This window comes from Thunnus maccoyii, chromosome 13 (assembly GCF_910596095.1).
Source record: "Thunnus maccoyii chromosome 13, fThuMac1.1, whole genome shotgun sequence".
Classification (NCBI taxonomy): domain Eukaryota; kingdom Metazoa; phylum Chordata; class Actinopteri; order Scombriformes; family Scombridae; genus Thunnus; species Thunnus maccoyii.
The window spans coordinates 22,479,278-22,498,473 of record NC_056545.1 but is presented as its reverse complement, the minus strand read 5'-3'; the positions used below and the strand labels follow the sequence as shown (position 1 = coordinate 22,498,473).

The following is a 19,196-nucleotide window of genomic DNA, read 5'->3' as shown; positions in this document are numbered from 1 at the left end:
CTGTTATATATATTATTATTATATTATGTATATTTTTGCTATTCTTGCCCTTATTTATGATTTTCTTAATAATTTGATTTTTCTTTTTATGCCCACTATATAATTGTTGCTTGCCATGTCTCATGAATTTCACTGCTCAGAATGACCCTGTTACACTGTGCGTTTGACAAATGAAACACTTTGACTTTCAATAGGTGTTAATAGATGATAGAAGTCTCACGATCAAAGTCTCTCTCATGTTGACTAAATGCCGCACATTTGATTTTCATAACAAATCTGAATTTGGTCCTGTATGTATTTTCAGCTGATTAAAGAAACACAATTTGAACAGGGGCAATTTTATTTTAAGTCTTCTCACAGTCAGAAGTTTCAAAGTCTAATGTGTTTCTTATCAAAACAGAAGGACATTTTCACACTGTCAACCCTGGTAGGCCATTTTAAAGCAGTGTGATGTCTGTTTATTGTTCATAAACAACTGAACAAACCATATTTGGAATTATAGAACATTGTTCATATTTAGCATTTTTGAATCATTATTTCATTTGCTTCTCTTTTTAATTACTTTTGCCATTTTTTTCCCTTCTTAAGAAATAGTTTACAGTGAAACAAGAACAAGATATCTGTACCAATTGTGAATACCCTTCAGGCAAATTTGTGTTTTGTGATATTGGGCTATACAAATAAAATTGACTTGACTTTAATCTACAGCAGTAACAGCAGCTCTGTGAGGCTAGCAGTGCTCTGAACTAAATGTCAACGCTAGCAATGACAAAGCTAACATGATGACACTAAGCAGATATAATATTTACATGTTAGCACTAAACACAGTACTGGTTGTCATTAGTTTTGGAGGCATCTTGTTATAAACTACCAACTAAAATGTTGACCTGATGGTGACACCAGATGAAAAGTCTATTTCATGGAAATCCATCCATTACTTGTTGAGATATTTCAGTCTAGACCAAAGTGGTGGACCGACCGCCCGGCACACTATCATTGCCATCCCATTTTAGCCATGCTAAGTGTGGAGGGATGACATTTAGCAATGCTCCAGAGTCTTATTCAAACCAAGAACATCACTATCCTGTACACAGTACAACTCTTATGACACTGATCCACCGGGACACCAGCTGCTTCCTTTCTAAGTTATTTGTAAATCATGATAATCACACTACAAGAATTTTTCCCTCTGGCCTGTATTGACGTAGTTATGTCAGACAGACTACTGACAAGAGATGTGTACCCCTGTCAGGACTTTGATATTATGGACGAAGCCTTAGTGCTGTATATCGCATATGCTACTTTGATGCTTTTCGTCTGTAGGTTGCAGAGAAAAGTTTCCCTAATAGATGGTCTTGTGATAAAGGCCAGATGTCATGTGAGTGAAGAGTACAGATAACAGAGCACATAAGAATATCCTGCTTTGACAAGTTAGTCCACGACATCTGAAAAACTTCAGTGCATTTAGACAAATGGGGCTCCTCATTATGGAGGAGACGAGTGTTGGTCTGTGAGTACGAGCTAAAGATTGAAATGTTTTGTATCCCCTTCAAGCACATGCAGGACAATATTAAGAGTGAAAAAGAACAAGTTGTAAGACATAATAATATAACAAAATATTAAAAACTGCACACACAGTACGATCTGAATTGAAGTCAAAAGCAACCAAATGGCTTCCTCTGGCTCTGCCGGTCCTTGGTATTCGACATTTCTGATCAGAATTTCTCTCCAGACGTTGAGAAAGAGTTGCAGCAAAGCTAGCTTTTGCAGACTACTTGTCTCAATGGCCATCTTCATGTAATGAGTCACATTTTCCCACAGCTGATTCAGACTGCAGCTGTTGTAGTAGTCCAGATTTCGATGAGTGATCTGGCTTGTGATGTGGTCCCAGTATGATCCTATTTTAACAAGCTTGTGAGACATGGAGCCAGTCTCTGTGGTCGTCTGGTTCTAGTGACTTATGCGTCCTTTATCAGCCGAGTGACTTTGAATCTTGAATCTTTGGCAAGAAATCGAATAGCAGAACTCCACTGCTCAAAGAGGCCGTTCCACACCAGGTAGCGAGTTTGAGATTTGCACACAAGTCTATAGCATGTCACTTGTGTTCCACACTTAGTCTAGCCAAAGTGATGGCTGATAAAGTGAGATGACGCCACTGAGCTTTGTCTGTAACAATTTACTTTCATACTAATTCCAAACAGCTCAAACTTCTACTTCATGCCAGACATAAAGAAGGGATGTGAAAATCCAGTGCTGAGAACTGGTAACGTACTGACGACGTAGCTCAGTGTCTGAATCAAACCTTGGATGCGATGTAAATAAATACATATGCTTCTTATATGCATGTAAAAGTAGACTATTAATTATGTTGGAGGTTATGAGCAAAACAACAGTAAATCAAATATGATAGAAAATCATTGTTCCCCTGCTCTGTAATGGTTACAACCACAGCGAGACCACCAGGCACCACTGACGACCTCAATATATTGGCCACATTCAATCCACAACCCTGGCTGTTTCTGTGTGGAGCTCCCACTGCATGACCACACTGGTTGTTCCAGTTCATGTGCGTAAGACATGAAAGTCAGGTGGATGGCAGAAATGTAGCTGATCAGATCACAGCCCATACAGTGCAGCTAATCAGGCTGCGGGCTGCTTGCACGGTGCAGCCAACCATTAGTAAACAGTAATTGACCACAAAGTGGTATCAGAAAATGTAAGTAGAACAAAGATGATGACCTATTGTTACTGTATCCTCACAAATGAGGAAATTGCTGGCTAAAGAAAACAAACAACATCAGTTATGCGGAGGTGGTTTGGATATAATAAAAGTGACTCGACTCAGGAAAAGGCACTATGCAAAATATGCTGTCAGCCAGCGTGAGACAAGACCGGAAACAGAACTATTCCTTTCAATTACCTGAAATGGTGTTTCTGTCTTAGTGGATACACAGAGTATGAAATTACTGACCATGCATGTGTCAGTAACCCTGCAACTAGTGTCAAACAAAATACTATTGACAATTTCTTTTTTTTACTTGTCAGCAGCAGGCCTAGGGCTACACCAAAGCAACAATCAGTGTCCTTGTTTGTGGCCGCATTTGAAAGCCATGTTTTCAGAGTTACAGGATAAATAATAAGTTAATAATAGTTATAATTCATATTTCGATCAAGTGTGATTACTTACCAGAGTTTTAGCTAGCAGATGTGTCAGTTTTTGTATATCTGCCAACATTTAACAATATTATTATTTACTATTCTACAGAAGTAGAAGTGTCAGAACATTATTCCAACATTAAACTACTTTATCTTGCGTTTAGATAACCATAAACCCATATCTAAACACACATAATTCATTTTACTGTGAACAGGAACAACAGGAAAATCAGGAAAAAAACAGGAAATCAGCAAGAGGTCACTCTCATAATTGTTTCTTTAAACTGTCTAAATAAAACTTATTGTTAATATTCTCAACCTCTAAAAGCAAGTAAACTCTTGAGCAAATTGCACCATCATTTGAACACTTACTTTGCGAGGCAGCTGGATTTGCAAGATCAAGAGATCACACAAGAATCCATCTTGTCAGGCTTGAAGTTATGCGCTTGTGTCCAAACCACCGGTGTTTCGAACCAAGCAGCGTCCTATGAGGATTCTTGTTATGATCCCACAAATCCAGCTGCCTTGCAAAGTAAGACTGTGATAGACTGTGATAGACAGATGGTTCATCCAATCACCTACCAAGTATTTTTTAAAGTGCCTGCCCTTTTCTAAACAGTTTGCAAGGACGACTTCTCAGATGGTTCTGTGTAACAAACCATCTGGCGCATCAGGTTATTCTAACACAGTGTTGAGCGTCAAATGTAATGATGTATGAAGTAAGATGTCAGATAGGACGATATGACTTTGTTTATATTGATATCAGATCTTGAAAACTACAATAAAAGCTGGCTAGAAAGTACTGAAGTTTGCAAGAGCTAGAAATGTAATAAAAATGCACAAAAGACATAGATGATAAATGAGTGATGCTGGGGTGCAAAACTTCAAAAAAACAGCAAAAAAACCAACAGCATATAATTAGACCACAGAGAGACATGGCGGCTCTATAGGGTGGTGAGAGGTAGCCGTCTAAAAACCTCAACTGACCTCCAACACCCAGAAATCATGCCACACAATGTCAATAAACTGCACACAGCACAGTCATATTTACCAACCTGTCTGGTCTGTGATTGCTTTACACCAAAGGATACTAAAGAGACCAACCGAGCAAATCTGACTGTTGACTGTTATTTAGCAAGGATGTGATGCTCTACTCTGCAGCCCCACTTTGTGATTTGACTGGTGTTTTTTAGTCTGTCATTCAGTCCTCCACTTTGGTCCAGAATGAAACATCCAAACAACTATTGAATGGCTTGCCATGAAATTTGTTACACACACTGATGTCCCCCTCAGGATGAATAGTAATCACATCTTCAGGTCCAAATTTTAAGTTGTCCAATACTTTGGTTCATGATCAAATATCTGCAGAACTAATGATATTCCCATCAGCTCAGCTGTACTTTGTATTTAATACATGGCCCAAAAGGCATTTTCCCCATAGAACACCATTATAAAAGAGACATCTATAAAACTGTCGACGGGACGCGACGATTAATTTTTAATCCATGAAAGTTTTATATTTGTAATCCTTTCCCAGAGCATAGAAAGGCAATTTTAAAGTTTGTGATGTGATCCCAATGTCAAGTCTAGAAAAGGCTAGAAAACTTTTTTTGGTTTATGTGCCAGGCGCTCAATTTTAATTCAAGTGAATGGGTGCCATCTTCGAGTCCATTATCCAGTTCCTATAATGCATTCATGGTTTAATGACAATCAGCAAAAGTTAGCATGTAACAAGCTAAACTAAGATGGTAACCACGGTGCACATTATACCTATTACACATCAACATGTTAGCATTTAGACGTTACCTTAAAGCACTACTGTGTCCAAGTACAGCCTCACAGAGCCGCCAACATGGCTGCAGACTCTTAGACTCCTTGATATCGATATGTGATATTCCAGAGTGGTATTTTTGAAAAACTCTTAACAGTTTAATCACATTTAATCCAGGGACAACTGCCACCAGTTATTTAATATAACAAAATAAGTCAACTTATTCAAATTAAATTATGTTCAAAGAACATCTAAATATCTTTGTCATGTGCTCAGTCATATGGTAGCTTACATACTGTATGCACAATATAACACAATGATAAGAAAGTGAATGATGCCAGAGTGATGATAAAGGATCGTTCTGAACTACACTGTTGCTATGCCAGCGACCAACAAGTGTGAGACATCTAAGATTCATAAAGATCTCCCACATTTTACTGCATTATTCACCATCCGCCTACATAGAGATTAGTTCCGCTCTTTTATGTAGGTCATGCCACTGGATAATGAGATGACATTTAGTGCTCATAAGCAGACCTCACTACATAATAAATGCTCAGTGTTGGCTTCTTGACGTCCTGTACCTTCATCCAGACTTCTCGCCTTTACGTCAGTGAGAAAAAAAAAAAAATGAATTACTTAGATAATCACCAAGACATTAAGCCATATTGCCTGTAGCTACATCTGTCATGCTGGTATTGATGATGTCATCATGGCCCTCTGCTGAAGCACTGACTGTCATTAATTAGACTGTGGCACTGCTGTTCGCTCTGTGTTCCCATGGTAACAATGTGTGGTGTCTACTTTCCCCCAACCAAGGCAGCTATGTCCATCAAGCCACTGGTTTCCATTTTCTTCAGGTCTAGGAGATTTTTCCTGCACACGTCAGAAACACATTTATTAGTCTGATGAATATTAATAAAGTGGCAGGAAGCTTTCAGGCTGTATTCTTTGATTCTTTATTATTAAAACGTAAACCTCCTCAACACATTGTAAACAGTGGTGATACATGATTTAATACTGGGCTCAAAGATGGGTCATTCCCTCTTTCCTTTTTAATATTAGATAGTTTTTCATATGAAGAATTTCTCAAATGAAAGCTTCCAACACCTGAGCTTTGTCTTCTCCCAGGAATATAACATCATCACGTCAGCATCTGAAGAACATCACCTTATTACCGGAAATGCTGTCTCATTTCAACTGTGCGTAACCATTCTTTAGTCCGTTCTCACTGTTGGCTGGTTTGAAGTTACACAATGTCCAGGTCAAGGACATTTTGCACCATGTAACTCAGTATAGATGGAGCACCGTTAGCTACGACTTCAGACCTTATCCAACAGCAGGGCAAGAAAATTGGGAAAAAATCACAGGAGGAACTATTTGGGACATTTCTCACCCCAAACAGCATTTGTTCCATTGAGTGTCCCGATGGAAAGAAGAAAAAAAAAAAAGGCCCCGGTCTGTGAGGAAAACAAATCATCATGCAACTCCTCAGCAGTGCTTTCCCACGAGCGGTGTCCGTCTCAACGAAACAGCAGCTTCACGCTAATCCTCCCCCTGGGCAACAGCTGAACCCTTGCACTCTCTGAGCTCTGCCCGCTGGACAATCCTGTCACAGTGCAGTTTAACACATCCTCACCTGCTGTGCACCGAAAAACACATGCCCTTCCTCCACGCTTTTCATAACGAGCTGAATGATGTAACTAAATTATATATTTTTAGCTCAAATTGTTAGATGATCAATTAGTCGATCAAAATATGAATGATCTGAATCATTTATCAGGCAAAATTACCACTGACATAACATTTGATGGCTGTAGCTGTAGAGTATTTTTCTATTTCACCTTTACAAATTGGACACTTTGGTAATTAGAAGACATCATTTCTGATTAATGGAAATGATTGAAGATTGTAGATATTTTATAGATGATAAATGAATACTAATCAAAAACTGATTAATTACCCCAGTAATGTTTGCTGTGCTGTGAGCTCAATCCTGCTGAGTCTAACTGTACATTTTTTTTGTATCTGTTTCTTTTACTTATTCCATGTTTACTCTTTATGCTTATACAAAAACATTTGTCAATGATTTTGGTGATACTTTACCTAGAGTGCCTTGTAATTACACATTCACCACACAGCATTGTGGGTGGCCGCATCATTTCAATGAGAAAGCAGACGTATAAAGCAAACATCCTTTCACCAGGTAGATCTACTCTGAAATTTCCTCTTAATTATATTCTTTCAACTATTCTAAATGAATCACCAAATTATTCCAGGCCTGTTATTGTCTGCTGCTGCTCAGGAAAAGATGCAATTACCTAAGGCAGTGTGTGAGCAAATATGTGGGTCACAATTCTAGGGCACGGGTGGAAAGGGCAATGCAGCTCTTTCTTTGTGCCACTGTCTCAAGCTCAGATCGGAGGTTACATCTCAGATTAAATTCCTAGCTGTGGAGGTCTACGGATTCTTTTACGATGGCCCAAAGAAACATTTTGTGCTGACAAACAGAATAATATAATCATTATGAATCCAATTCATCGGTGAGTGTTTGTAAAACCGCAACCAGCCATTCTCTCGCTCTGTGCAGAGACTCTGAAATGAACTCAAATAGTCTTTTGCAAGCAGGCCATGGAAAAAATGACCTTATGTCTCCATTCCTATCTATTGCTATTTCATTTTCCTTGTTATGAAGCACTGCATAGCGTCTTCCTGAAAGCAGACAAATCTCTCTTGTTGGATTCAGGTCTTCTCTTAACAGAGGTAAAGCAGATTGTAATGAAAAACATTTATCTCTTTGAGGAAACAGCTACACAAAGAGCTGAATATTGAACCGCAGTACGACCAAACATCCATTCTGTCTCATTTTCAATCCACAGAAACCAAAAGTACAGGGCTGTAGACATTTTCCATTCCCACATGAAAGAACCTTTGACAATATTGACAGCTGCACATTAATTTTTCATATATTTTTAAGGTAATTAACATTTTAGTTGAACTATAGGGCATAAAATCAGCTGTGGATGGCCTCTATTTTCACCTGAGGGCCTGTTCGCTGAGAAAAATGAGTTTACGTATAATCATAATAGATGCCTAGCTAAGAAAGTGGGTTAATAACATCTACATTTTTAATGTTAAAAGGCTGGATCATGAGTAGTCTAGAAAAAATATAATCACAGTGACTAGTTTACACACTGGTTAATGCTTCATGCCTGATTAAAGTACAGTGAAATGCGGCTCATTTGGATGCTTACAAAAGGCCACAATCCCTGAGTGGTATGAGCTTTGTGTGCGCACAAAGCTCATACTAACGGGGAAGGCGATTGGTGTAGTGAGAGTAGAAAACATGTTTCACTACGATAATGATTCATGACTCATTCGCCTTGCTGAAGTGTCCTTGTGCCGACCATTAAATCCCTTCCAGTTCTTTAAAGGACCTTGCCCTCTGACCTCCCTGTGAATGGATGGACAAACATAATTTCCCAACAGATTTTCAAAAAGCATCATCGTGTGTGTGGTCTTATGAGATACATAGTTTATTAACTAAATATTTAAAATACTGGAATAGATGTCACTGGGGAAAAGGAAAACGTGCACACTGTGCTCTACGCGCAGGAGCATCCAGGTCTTGTAAATGTCAATGTAACTATAATTCAGGATTCTCAGTTTCAAGTATCACAGTGGTCTCTTGACATCACAGATTGGAGACGACCTACTGAGCGTCAAAGGGATGAGGAATCTCTTTTCATTTCAGAATCAGACCTGACGCACTCGTTTGTGATGTTGTGTATTTTACTCAACAGAAAAACAAACCACGTCGTAATGCACATGCAGCCAACACCCTGAGCAAAAGATCTGAATCGCATCTAGGTCACACACACACACACAGGGGCCGAGCCCACACATATTGTGAAACCATTTTTTTTTTTTTCCTGCCTCTGGAATACAAAGTGTAGCCACACCCGAATCTTGAGAGTGGCTTTTTGTTGTGATAGAAAGATAAAAGATGTACCTTTAGTACTATGATTCAGCTAAATATAATAGATGAATGACTGTGTAACTCAAACAGCAGCTGAATTAATTTCACCTGATAGCTAATAAACCTCAATAACATGGCTGAGTTCTTCACGCCCATGAATGAACAAAACTAAAAGCCATTCAGAAAATTAAATGCATAAATTTTGCTTAATAGAGATCCTATTGTGCAGTGTCTTTGAAAAGGTTTCACACTTAATGTTTTGATGTTTATCTCCGGTAATGCCGCTTGTTTCATGCCACAGATTAAAAGAGAGGACGCAAATGCATGTACTGTGATAAGAGCCAGAAGAAGGGAACTTCTTTTTAAAAAAAAAAAAAAAAAAAAAGCAGCTAAATGTCTTAATCATGCCCTAGTGCATCGAAGCCTGCAGCTACTGAGGACAATGATTGTGTGCTATGGAGCAAGAGATCAGCGACAGCAGCAAAGATGATGACGTCTGTAGAGGCAGTTATATAACTGGAGCTGAACATTTTGTCTGTCATAGTTACAAGGTTAAAGAGGGTGACATGAATACCAGTCATAGTCTCAAGAGTCATGTGCAGCATAGTTCCACTGGCAGCCGGGTTCACCAACGCAGGCATCAGTATACTGGACTACGGGGCAGAAGGAATGTCCATGTTGTATTGAGTGATCAGCATGTCTATCTTTTGTTGCCTTGAAAGGCTCCAACAAAAGATGATTATAACCTGAACCTCACCAACTATTCACAACAAAAAACATATGAAAAAAGTATGATTTCCTCTTATCTCTCACATGAAACCCACCATCCAGCTCATCAGATATACTGTAAGTAGTCCATTCGTACCAAAGGACCAACAGTTGCACACAAACAGGCTGGGAGAGATGGTTCTTGTTCCACTGGATCAGAACTTAACAAGACTTGAGTAGTACCAAAACATACAGTATGTAAATGGTTTACAGGTTGGTCTTACATTAAGGACAAGAGACGTCTACTTGAGGGTAAATTTCTGTTAGTCTTGCATTGATTAAGTGAGCCCTTAAACTGATCTTAAACTGTATCACCAACTACTTTGATAATGAATCATTTATGAAACAAAAATGACAAACATTTGGTGGTTACAACTAGAGCTGCAATGATTAGTCAATTTGTTAGTTGATCGTCACAGCAACTATTTGAATAATTGAACAATCATTTTAGTCATTTTTCAGGCAAACATGATGTGCTTCCTTTTTCTCTTATATCACTGTAAATAGAAAATCTCTTTGGTTTTGGACTGTTGGTTGGACAAACCAATCAATATGAAGATGTCACCTTGGGAAATTAAGAACATGTTTTTCACTATTTTTCTCATTTTATAGACTAAATGATTAATCAGTTAATCAAAAAAACATCAAAAGATGAATTGATGTTGTCAGTTGCAGCCTTACTAAATAACATTAGGGATTTCAGCTTTAACCATACTCATTTTAAGACCTTGTTCATAGCTTTTAAGCGATCCTTTTATTAAAAGCTCAGTTCAAATGACGGTCTTGAACTGACAGAGTACACGCTGCTGAAACATTAATAGAGAATTCATAACAGCCTCTGTATTCAGTGTTTTTTTTTTCGTTTTGTTTTGTTTTTTAAAGGGACCATGTACAGTTTTAAACATAAATGTTGACATTTTATGCACCTCTACCAGAGTTAGCTTATAGCTATTTTTCATCTGTAGTCCCTTGTCACAGTCAAAACATATTACAGCACAGTACTAGTCAACAACAGGATAAAGAATACAGAACAAACATAGTACAAAGGATACAAAATAATACAAAGTTACACACAATAGCACATCCCACACAGCCATAATGTCAACTAGAATGACTTGATAATGATGATAATGATAATGAATGCTTGTCCGATTGAAATCAAGAATATTTGTGTTCATAAGAAGACCATAGGATAAAATGTAATACCAGTGGTTACAGAGCTGAGTAGATTTTAGTAAACTTTTTATATTTGGTTTTAAAGGTACTGAAGGAGCTGCAGCTCTTCATGTCTTCAGGTACGTTTGACTGAGTTGTGGCTTTTACAGAGAACGCTGACTGCTCAAATGTAGTGTAACGAAATGATATGGCTCAATCTCTTATAGAGGATATTCTGGAGAATTTTATAGAGTTCATAGAGCCAATGGTTAAATATTTTTTAAATTCAAGGATGATGCTGATGCTATGAGCATAATGTCACTAAATTACACTTCTGCTACAAAATCATTGCTCTGCTTTTGCTCTTGTATTGTGTTCTCCTTTAATGTACTGATGACATTTGCCACATGACGACTTTTGTTTGGGAATATTATTTTTGTTCTGTTTTCCTCTATGTTCACTGTCTGTTCGTGTTTAGTGTTGCTCATTAGGATTGTCACACCTGCAGGACAAGGTATTCAAGGACTTTTTCCTCCTTGGAAAAGTGCAGACTGTCTCTAAGTATTGGACAGAGAGCTTTAAAAACCCTTGAAATATCAGGAACTATTAAAAGCAGTTGTTAAGGCGCATGGAAGTCTCGTCTGGTTCTGATGGAAATGACAAATTCTTTAAATGCCTGTTTAATGTAGTCAGAGTGACTGTTTCTCATCTCTCTGAGCTTCTACTTAATCCCCTCCTATAAAAATGTCTTCACTCTTGCTCTGACTAAGCATGCCTCTGACGTCTAGGTCAGGTATTTCTCATATACAGGATGATTGATCTCTATGGCACTAACTTGAATAAAGGTTTCACATTGCTTTATAACAACTGCAATTTTTGTGCAGAATAGAATTTCAATGTTAAATAAAGTAAAGCAAAACACTGTGATAGCATATGCCACAAGATCAAGTTTGTTATTCCCAAGTGAAACTATTGTCACAGCCCAGTGTGAAAAAAACACCCATATAGGCTATACGGTACACATAGGAAGCATGTACAAAGGCATCTGTGTACACGTAACACGAGAGTTTCCATTTAATACTAAACTACCTCTTCCACCATTATTCCAAAGGTCTGAAATATAGAGAAACAAACTGTATGATTTATTTCTTTAACTTCCTTACACACAATATAGCACCAAGCCACATGTTTCTGTAGCTTCAGCTACACCAGAATTTATTTTGTATTTCTAAACTTTAAAAAAAGACTGTAAATGAACTGTAAATATAAATACAATGTGAAGACCAAAAGTTGGTCAACCTGATTTCCTCCATTTGTTGTTGTGTTTGAGATGAATCAACATGAAGTTTTAATAATAGTTAAGGCCTCATTATTAGATTTGCTTATTGAGGCTTTGAAGTGTGAATGCAAATGTAACAATTACTTCCTAGGCTGTGCGCACACACACGCTTGCAGGGAAATGTCAGCTATTTTTTTTTCTTTTTTTACTTACAACTAAGCCAAAGTAAACCGCCAGATAAATTCTGTCGACGAGGCAGAGCTACTTAAAGCAGGTCAGAAATGTGTTAATATGTTGATACCTTTAACCTGAGATTCATGCTATTATTCACATCTGAATACCGAGAAACACTGAAATGTATAGAGGAAGAAATCTAAGTTTTGAATCATTTCTACCCTCTGTCTCTTCTTAAAGAGACAGAGAGTAGAAATGATCCCTTCGCCGCTGCACAGACATCCACCATTTGTGCATGCCTAGTCACACTAAGCAGCTCTAGCAATATTCAGACTAGCGTTCAGTTTAAGCTTGCAGGACATGGCCCAGTAACCTACTTTCCCCACAACATGCTCTGTAACATCAGAGACGAGGCTGTGTGTCATCAGTTAACTAACCTTCACCACAGCATAGTTTCAGCAAAGAGAGGCAAAAACCCAGGCACAGCACTGCTTGAGAAAAAATAAAATACCAATCACAGTTGAAGAAATCTCCATAAAACCTCCTGCTCAGTTTCCTTTTCAGGGTGAAGTAGTAGATTTATATTTTTTACATTTAAAAAAAAAGAAAAGCAGTGGAGAAAAGCAGAAATAGAAATGAGGAAATAAGGAAAGTAAATGTCACAAAGAATTTGAGGGAAAAATCACAAAGAATTATGAGAAAGATTTGAGTAATTATGAGATACTAAGTCATAGTTATAAAAAATAAGTTGTATAAGAGATTAATCATATTTGAGGCAAAGTTTCTCAGAACTACGAGATAAAAAGTTTCTTGTGTGACTTCTGTTTCACATTATTATGACATACTAAGTCATATTTATGAAACAGAACCTCATAATGGCTATTTACAGCATTTCCTACTGCAATAACTTCACATAATTTATACAGTATTTTACTAGAACTTCCCACTGAAACTTTAACCCTTTATCTAGGCTAAACTGCAAGGATTGCTTTCTCTGTACAGGTCCCGTGCCTTTACAGTCCATATATCATGTGAACTGCTCTATAAACTGTTAAACCCGACAACCTGATACCCAAAAACCATTCCTCAGAGTTGCTAGGTTAACCTAAAAGTCAAACCCTCGCAGCGACTGCAAAGGCTAACACACTGCATACCCGTTCTACTCAACAAATCTAATAATTATGATGTAACAGCATTGCACCACATAGTGTGTCTTGGTTTAATTATATGAGATTAAGACAATTTATTTATTGAAACCATGATTGACTCCTGAACTATGTTTCCATGGTGGCAGACAAAGCAAGTCTTGTTTTGTGCCAAAATGGGACACACCTATCTATCCGGCCCATGGTGTAAATTCAGATTGTTTGGATTTAGTGACAGGACTTGAAAAATTAGCTGAAGGGGAGAGGGTATCATGAGTCATGAGGCTGGCCCAAATGTTTAGCAGAATGATGTAAAAGGAGCATATGGTGCAGTGAACACCCCGGTTCAGTCAGTCATGGAGCAGCCCATCTTGTCCCACTCAGCTGTCAGCACACATCCTCATCACTATTCATGACTGCTAGGCCAACCTCAGCACTGACGCAGCAAGCCGGCGAAATGCCTCAAGCTTCAACACGGTTGTACGTAGATGGAGATTCTCATTTGCACACTGACAATTGGGCATTATTTGCAAGAGCCTGGCTCCTTTCAACCAGTGCAACCTGGAAATGTTTTGTGTATCAAGTCCCTGAACAAACTCTGACTCTGTGAATTTGCCCAATCACATATTCCAGCATGTCTCACTAAGTTATGGAGAAGTCTAAGTGTCTCACCCTTCTTACACAACATTTTATGCATTAACTTACACTTACAATTAGGCTACATTTACCCATATATTTCATTTACCTTAAGTCATACAAAGTATCTTCAGATATAGCTAATAATTCATGTTTTTGTGTATGCCCTGAACCAACAGCTGGTTTCCAGGTATGTCAACACACACTCTGCATTACAGTTCAACACACACACTCTGCATTATAGTTCAACAGCATTAAATTAGAGTTAAATGGGACTTAAATCTTAAATGAACGCTACCTAACGTTACAGCAGCTTCACACAATATCAATACCTGAGAAAATATCACCTTCTTAATACACCCAATGGCACACAGGCTCTCCCAAGTTACTTACAACTTACTAAACTGTCGAAGAAAATAGGAAAAAGCTGACCTTAATGTTTTCTACTGTACATGTAAGTTAGTTACCGACATTTAAAATTTTGATTTTGGCCAAAACGTGAAGAGCATTTACTGTCACTCTGCTTTTAACAGTTTCAACAGACTGTTACACTGATAACATGAATACAATAAAAATGTCTGGTTTTGTACCGTTGCTTTAAATATTGTGAAGTAAAACCTGAGTATATACGATGTGAAAAAGAAGATTTTCGTTAGCTATCGTTAAGCTAACGTTAAATCTGTAACAGTTACCAACCGTTACTCGCTGTAACGTTCAGTAACGTTAACGACTCAGGCGCTATATGGACGGAACCATTAGAGAGCTTTAGACAGCACAAAGCTGGAAACTTACCTTATTCGGTGAAATAAGGGTCAGACGAATCCAAACGGAAAATATGTGGGCTTTAACCTAGAAAATAACCCGACGTCCTATATCCCAAAAAGTTGCCCAGAGATGAAACTGCGCTGCCGACTCCGTCTGTGACTGACTGTTCGCGGTGTGACAGCCTGTTGAGGGGGAGATCCTGATCCTGATAAAGCATACACACCTCACATTTTACGTCTTCATATGACTGAGCACCGATCAAAACGCGCCCTACCCACAGACACACATGAAGGCTGAATGAAGAGTGTTTCTGCAGCCAGTGTGCGTCCACAACTCAGAGTACCGCCCACTGGACTATATACTAAATAAAGTCATGCGCGCGCGCGCGTGTGTGTGTGGTATGACTTCAGTTATTTTCAGGGACACACACCAGTTGACTTGGGGGACAAAAGTCGTGTCCCCAATTGGTAAAACGCTGATTTTTGGGTCAATGGTTTAGGTTAGGGTAAGTCTCCAGGAAATTAATGTAAGTCTATGTAAATACCCCCAAAGGTCACATAAGTAAACCTGTGTGTGTGTATGTGTGTGCTTGTATTCATGTTGCGGGGACATAAAGCTGTATACACCTTCACATTACGGGGACTTGCCTCACTTTTGGGGGCAAAAAAAGGTAAATCAATCATTTTAGGGTGAAGACTTGTTTTAAGCTTAAAGTATAGGCTTAAATTGGGGTTATGGTTATGGTTAGGATTAATGTAAGTCAATGTCCTCTGGCGTGATGGAGACACAACTATGTGTGTGTGTGTGTGTGTGTGTGTGTGTGCGCGCGCGCGCGTGCGTGTGTGCGTGCGTGCGTGTGTGTGTGTGTGTGTGGTGAGTTTCAATCATTTCTTTAAAAATATTATACATATAGTAAGTAAGGAAATTTTAGTGCACCCTTAAGATCTGTTTGAGATTATTTATTCTATTTGCCTGATCATACAAAGTTTCAACAGGTTATGGGCCTAGATGCAAAAACAGACTGACACAGTACACTGGTGTGTTGTTATTTGTGTGAGTCATACCTTTTGCTCTCTGAGTCATGCTTTCAAAGGCCGAGATATAGCAGATTATAACATGTCATGGTCTATGTGGGTTTGGGCTGATCAGGATGATTATGAAAAATGCTGTAGAAAACCTGAGGTTTCACAGAATCCATAAACTCAACAAACACAGAGACACCGTATAGTATCACCCTTGGGTCAGTCAGTGCAATTTGTGTTGGAAGAAGTCCCTCTCCACTCAAAAATCTGTTTTTCTTCTTGTTCCTTCATTTGGATGTTTGAGCTTCACTGTGCAGAATGATGTATGTGCAGAGTTTGACACTGGAAGGCTGTTTTCCCATTCATCTGCTGAAAGTGAAAAGTTTCTCTGTGCTCACTGAAAATCTGAGAGTAAGACAGGAACCTAAAAGCAGGAGTTGGGACATTACAACTAGTTTGGAGCCAACTGTGGTCCAGTATGCAACCCACACATGTGTGAGGTTAAAACTTGAAATCTTCAGTGCACATCCATGGAGAAACAGTGAAGTTGGAGACATCTTGCATCCAGCAGTTTAACCTTTGAAATGAAAAATACTTGCATATTCATAGATTCTGGATTTTTAAAGAGGGACATGGGGTAGATTTCATTTTAAGGATTATAATAAGGTAACTGAACTTTTTATGTAAAAAAAAAAAAAAACAATATATCAGACACAAATTATTATCTAAAGCAGAGTATTTTTTATATTTCTTATATTACAGTATCAAAAGTAAAAGTACTCATGCAGAAAAATGGCCCCTGTGAGTGTTACATTATTATATATTACATTACTGGATTGTTAATACTAATGCATATTGTGTAAGTAGCATTTTAGTTGTAGCTGGTTGAGGTGGAGCTAATTTTATTTACTTTATATACTGCTGGGAAATTTATAACAGTGCATCATATATTATGCACTGCAAAATTTGAATCTGCAAACTGTCAATACACACAGTGAAACTCGTCAAAGATGACACGATAACTACTAGTTTATTGCAGAGTAGAGGTGTAGTAGCAATAAAATGGAAATACTCGAGCAATTAGACATACAATGCTTGAATATATAAGTTACTTTCCATGAGCTGACTCAACTTCCACCTGAAGGAGCCACCGCTTGCCCACACCTCTCAGGATGAGGCTTTAAATGAGCTGATAGCTCTTTTGTGATAAGTGCTTTTCTTATACTGTAGATATGTACAATGAAACTGTGAATGACTAAGCCTGAACAATGGACAGGAGATGTGGAAAGGAGAACACTCATAATGGCACATAGTAGAACACTTTGTCAAATAGGAAGTGGTTTCTCAGTAAGCCTATGGATAAAACTTCAGTTGTTGTTAAACACAAGCTTAAACAAGCACTGTGTGACTCAGCAGCACAGCAGAGTGGAAATCCTGATAGAGGTAAATGTAAGTGGACAACACTATTCTGCATGAAAACACTTATTATTAAAAGGGTCATTGAAAGTTGTTTAACAAAAAACCCTTGAGAAACCATTTAATTAGAAGAATATTTTTCAAATGGTTGTAGATAGTTTTCTCTTTGCAGAACAGCTATTCTTTAAATATGGGTAAAGGCTCATGAGTCAACCAGCTGCTGTGTAAAATTTTCCTTAACAAGAGAAAATAAAAATGTTCCCTTTCCCTTTCTGATACCTATTCCTGCGCAGGGTGATGCTGAGTGAGCATGTTTTAAATCTGTCACCTCTTACATGTTCCCACCCTAAGCAACTGCCTGGATGGACTGTCTGGTTGGTGCCATTTGGTTGCTTCAGCATTACTCATTTGTTTTTTTATGTTTTGTCATAACTTCCTGATTGCATGTTATGGAGACACCATTTAAATTGTACCTGTGCCTGTTCTGAATCAATAGACGCTTTCAAAACTTGTCTTTTTGCCTCTGTGCACATTCAAAAAAAAGTCTAGAAAGACTCAGGTTTGTGGGTTAGATATCTAAGATTCATTGTGTAATAACAATTTACAATGATACAATCTGTATTAAGATTATTAATACCAGTATAGGGATAGGTCTTGAAGTCTGGTGAGTCTGAAATAGTAGAATGTGTATACACTGTGTTGAGAACAGGTAAAGGAGGGCAGCTAAGAATGGAGAAATTTCTATTGAGTGTGCCGGCACAATTACTGAAGAGACCGCTGTGCATGCTATTCAAGAGAATTTCCTTTTTATGTCCATTGAAGAGAGCGAGTGAACATGTGAGTGTGTGCGCAACCACGACTTACAAACCCAGTAACAATCAATCTGCCTTACAGCTGTAATACCAGGTCATGATGGATGTAATGTTAGTCATGCACTTCCTTACTAACATTGTGGACCACAGTGGTACCATTTTAAAATGCGTTTAAAAGGAGATTATGCAGTCTGGCCTAATTCTGAATTTGAGTTTTATTTTTCAATCGTAGAACATTTACTTTTAGTTTTCCGTGACTAGTGGCATCGCCTTGGATGTTGGTTGAGACTCAGACATGTTCTCAAGATTTCCATGACTGCTTCTATTTAAGCAAATGTATGCATGCAGGGGAAAAAACGTGCAAAATTAGCTTATTCAATTGTTTTTTCTGTCAATTTGCAATTTTCAAAGAATGTCTCCGAATCACACTGAGACTTTATAAGGATTTATATAGACATGTGTAAAGAATAGTTTTTATAGCACATTATTATAGAAGATATGCCACATTTGTGCACTTTTCAATTTAAGTTAGTAGCATTTTGTAAAGCATTGTTTTGGTTATTAACCTGTATTGTGTTGAAAATTAATAAAATGTTGTTGTTTGAAAATGTGCAGTTCCAAAAGACAGTGTGCAAAAATAGAGTATAAAGGTATAAGGCATGCATGTCTATAACTGTATTTACATTTATTACCAATAAATATCCACCCAATTTGTTATTATTGAGTAAAAGCTGATAAAATGTTCCTCAGTGTGATTTAACATTTAGTAGAAACATATGACAAGACCCAACTAATCTAAGATATAGATGAACCATAACGTTCAATTACTCATCAATCATAATCATTAAGACTCGTTCTTTCAGAAATAAAAAATACTGGATATTTTGCAGGGGTGATTTGGTTCCAACTGCTAAGGCTGGAAATGTATGAGTTTAACATTTAAGAATATAACCTGCACCTTCTCTTTGTTACCATTGAGGTCAAGGAGGCCTCTTTGAAAATTAAAACCAGATGTTAACCCCAGGGTGAGGGTCCCCAAAAGCTGCCCTAGTATGAGACAGGAATGCATTTTTACAAAGCAGCTTTTTTGTAAACAGTCTCTGAATCCAAATATGTAG

General features: G+C 38.0%; 1 protein-coding gene across 3 annotated transcripts in view; it reads right to left on the bottom strand.

Annotated features, from left to right (window-relative positions):
* The window catches only part of npas2 (neuronal PAS domain protein 2), a 47,951-nt gene extending 32,785 nt beyond the window's left edge, over window positions 1–15,166 (bottom strand). For all 3 annotated transcript variants that reach the window (XM_042431517.1, XM_042431520.1, XM_042431519.1), the window contains exon 1: window positions 14,856–15,166. The gene's annotated coding sequence lies outside the window, so the exon portion shown is untranslated. The remainder of the gene's footprint in view (window positions 1–14,855) is intronic.
* Between the last annotated feature and the right edge of the window lie 4,030 nt (window positions 15,167–19,196).